Source organism: Nicotiana tomentosiformis, chromosome 4 (assembly GCF_000390325.3).
Source record: "Nicotiana tomentosiformis chromosome 4, ASM39032v3, whole genome shotgun sequence".
Classification (NCBI taxonomy): domain Eukaryota; kingdom Viridiplantae; phylum Streptophyta; class Magnoliopsida; order Solanales; family Solanaceae; genus Nicotiana; species Nicotiana tomentosiformis.
The window spans coordinates 100,364,588-100,368,527 of record NC_090815.1 but is presented as its reverse complement, the minus strand read 5'-3'; the positions used below and the strand labels follow the sequence as shown (position 1 = coordinate 100,368,527).

The 3,940-nt window shown below is 33.3% G+C and overlaps 1 long non-coding RNA gene across 1 annotated transcript; it reads right to left on the bottom strand.

Moving 5' to 3' along the window:
* Positions 1–359: 359 nt before the first annotated feature.
* Positions 360–3,357, bottom strand: LOC104106544 (uncharacterized). Its single transcript, XR_011415815.1, has 3 exons — positions 3,098–3,357; positions 1,030–1,137; positions 360–910 (listed from the first exon to the last, which is right to left on the bottom strand). It is a non-coding gene; the product is annotated as an uncharacterized lncRNA (long non-coding RNA).
* Positions 3,358–3,940: the final 583 nt, after the last annotated feature.

The window sequence follows — 3,940 nt, the reverse complement described above, 5'->3', positions numbered from 1 at the left end:
CGACGGAATATATCTGTAGCAAAGTTTAGCGAGGGAAATAACCGTCGCTATATTGCTTATTTCTGTGTCTATTTTGACGACTTTTGTCGCTACAATACATAACAAAACTCATCGTTTGTTCTTATAGCGACGAAATCATCCGTCGCTAGTCGTGTTATAGCTAATTCTCCCTGCTTTTTGCAACAAAAACCTTTTGTCGCCAATTCGTCGCAAGATTTAAGTTTACGCGATAATTTTATCTACGGAAAGTATCCGTCGCTAATTTATTTTAATATATTACTGATTTTTTTAAAAAAAAATTATTTATTATTTTAAATGTTCTCTGTTCAAGCATATTACATAAAAGCTATTAAATACACTTAATAAAAAGTCACTGATATTAATATAAATTAACAATATATTCAACAAGGTCCAAAATATATAGCATAATGCATATAACGGTATCGTTAAGTACAAAAAATCCACAAGGACCAACAATAAAGTCCAAACAAAATAGGCTAACTATGCGAGGCTGGAGAGTTACGTTCATCATCAGAACCCAATGCATGAATCTCATCAATGTTAGTAGCAGTAGAAGATATAGGAACTGTAGGTGCCACATCTAATGGGTGGTTGGTAAGATCAGTATTTGGCTGATGCAAGGGTAAGGAAACTAATTTGCGTACCCGCTCAATGATTACAGGAACTATATGATCTGTTAGTGTAGGAATCAATCGCATCACTAACTCATCCAGATTCCATGTCGGTGTTGATTGAGTATTTGGAGGTGTCGCTGACGATGTAGCATCATATCCAAAAGAGTCATGAAGATTTGGCTCGTAGTACCTCCCGCAACTTGATAATATACTTTACACTGATCAATATCAGATAGAGTCTGTGTTTGTTGTTGTAATATCTCTTGATATTTTTCCTGTAGAAGAGTTAATAATTAGTGAAATAAAAAGACTAAATAATATTGAGCATTCAATTTATAAAATAAAAAAATATATGAAAGTAAAGTCAATAAAATTATTTTAAAAGTTATCTTACATGTACGATTCGGGATTTCTCAGCAACAAAAGATTTTTCATCATTACCATGTGTATGGATGTGCAAATGCAACTCACTTGGTGTTGGATCTCGACCCTTTTTAACAGCCTATACAAAAGTTATTCAATTAAGAAGATAGATCTTAAGACTGTCAAGAATCAAGTTCTGTTATCAATTTTGTCTTTAGAGCAGGGTATAAAGCAGTGAATTTAGAAGCTAAAGAGCCTCACTTCTCAGGCACTATTTAGTTGAAAATAGCACTGCAAGTTTCATTAAACTTTGAAAGGATGCCTTCCGCATATCCTGGATTTAAATAATTTTTACCTTATCACTGCATTTTAACCTATAATAGTAGGTTATATATTTAGTTTACTACAGCTATGAAACCAAATTAGGCTTACTATGAAGTTGTAATTCAGCATAACTACATAATGTAAAAAATGTTATACACTGCTAGTGTATACAAGTTAACTCTTTATATGTCCCCCTATAAGGATCTCCAGGTACACCATTATAGTTGGCCTTAAGAGACACAGTAATCCAATAAAGTGTCAACATAAAGATCGTAAAGTAATGGCTGTATCAAAAACTATATCTGCTTCACAAAGGTATAAAGAATGGAATGCTCCTGATACAAACTTTTCATATCAGAATTCAAGTTTTTGCTACAAAGTTTGAAGGTCTTACGCTCAATGACCAAATCTTTCACATAAGATGTTACAAATGTAGCTGAATATAAGTCTAGAAAAAGAAAACAGCAGGAAAAGAAACACCTCGAAGTTGGTCTACAATTCAGAATATTAGTCTAAGCTCCTACTAGAAAGCATAGTAACTGCTAAAAGAACGATAGCACCCAATCTTGCAAATTTTCAATCCCTTCGAACGGAATAGTCTTTTGAAACCAAACATACACACACATACACATGACATCTTCCATGAGCAAAACAATCTGATAGAGATACTCAAATCGCTTGAAACATTAACCATATCCAGTTGGATTATCAGCAATTACAAGAATGGTACTAACAGAGAGATCTTTCTAGAGCAACAAAAGCAAATGCTTCCTAAATCTCCCAAACTGTCACTTTGCAAAACAAAGTGAAAATATGACATGATCAGTAGAATTGAAATGCATGCAATTAAAATTCAATGTAAGCTGTTAAAGAAACCAAGACCCACAAAGAAGAGACCAACTTACAGTGGGATGTGATAACTAAAGCCTCACAATCAAAGAGAAACTTGCAGTCCACAAAACCCAAGAGCAGCCTATTCTTTAGGAGCATGACAACCCCATAAATATAGCCAAAGCAAAATGGCAAAATCTACATCTATCCCAATTACCAATAAAGCACAAATTACATGAGATGAACAGATGAGCTTTAACCTTTATTATTTTACATCTGAATAGCAGTCTAAGGGAGTTCAGGTTTTTAATAATACCTTCATAAACATGGATTTTCAATTACATGGTTTACTCATTCTTTCCACTTTTTAAAAATAGATGAGATTACTTTCTTTTTCTTATTACAAGGGATCATATTCCTATAAAGTTTTGTACTATAGCACATTGCCAGAATATAAACAACCAAAAATTTTCTCCGGTACTCCGTATAAAAATGAGATGAACATACAAAATTTAAATAATTCATTTTTACTTTTGGCATGACAGGAAGAGACCATTTTTATTAAGAACATCTAACTTATTTCCAATCTTCAGACATGAAAGAAGATGACCAACATATCTTAACATCCAGCTACCCTCACTTTAATCTAACACATGATCAAGTTAACAAGTGGACGAAAATTCTTACACAAAACACCACGAGTTCCAGTCATGTTCCATGAGAAAACACGTTAAGTTCATTGAAAGCAAATGAAATTACCAGCAGTTCTCTTTAATAAGAAAAATAGTGTTCTGAGGGGAAAAAATAATAACAAAGAGTAGAGAAAATTTGGAATAAAGATGGAGAAACTTTGAAACGGAAACACCAAAATAAAGCACAAGACATGATGAACATGATTCTCGCCCAGATATACAATACAGGAATGAAATCACAAAGAAGCTTACCTTATCAAGGACATACAATCCCTAAAATCAACGCACGACTTCGAATTTTAGAATTCTGCAAACACACGACTTCGAATTATAGATTTCTGCAGCAAAAATTTTGCAATTTCGAAAGTTTTCTTTTATTTTTCAGACATTAACCCTAGATTCACGCCGAATTTTTTGTATTTGAAGAAAATAACTCACATTGTTGAAGAGGAGTGAAAGTGGGAGTTTAATAGAGAGGAGAGAAAGTGGGCATGTTTGTGCCTTAATTGTTGGAATGTCTTTTAACTACGGTAATTTTATTTTTACGACGAAAATTTTAGCAACAGAAATAGCGACAAGCCTAATTTCTGTCGCTAATAATAATTAATGAAATTTTATTTTAAGGAAATTAGCGACGGAATATTTTGTCGCAACTAACTTTCGAATGTCTTGATAAGTAAAATGACTGCAGCGACAACTTTTTTAACGTTAAATCTATCGCTACGTTTTAATTATTTTTGTTGCCCAACTTTCGTCGTTAATTTTGTAGGTAAAATAAAGCGCCAATTTTAGCGACGAATATAAGTTTTTGTCGCTAATCTGCTGCTATATTTGATACAAATTATTTTGTAACTTATTTGGAGACAAACTATAAAATTCGTCGCTAATCCGTCGTTATTTAGCTATGGAGTATCTCTTGTCGCTAAATTTCGTCGCTAAACTCTATTTTTTTTTGTAGTAAGAGCAAATAGAAAAAATCTCTCAAGATTTAAATTCTCGTCCTAAGGGGCACTACCAAGTGATACGGTGGTGAACCTGAAGGGTAGGAACAATACGGGGCATGCCATGACCGTTATTACAAGAAGTGGAAGAGGT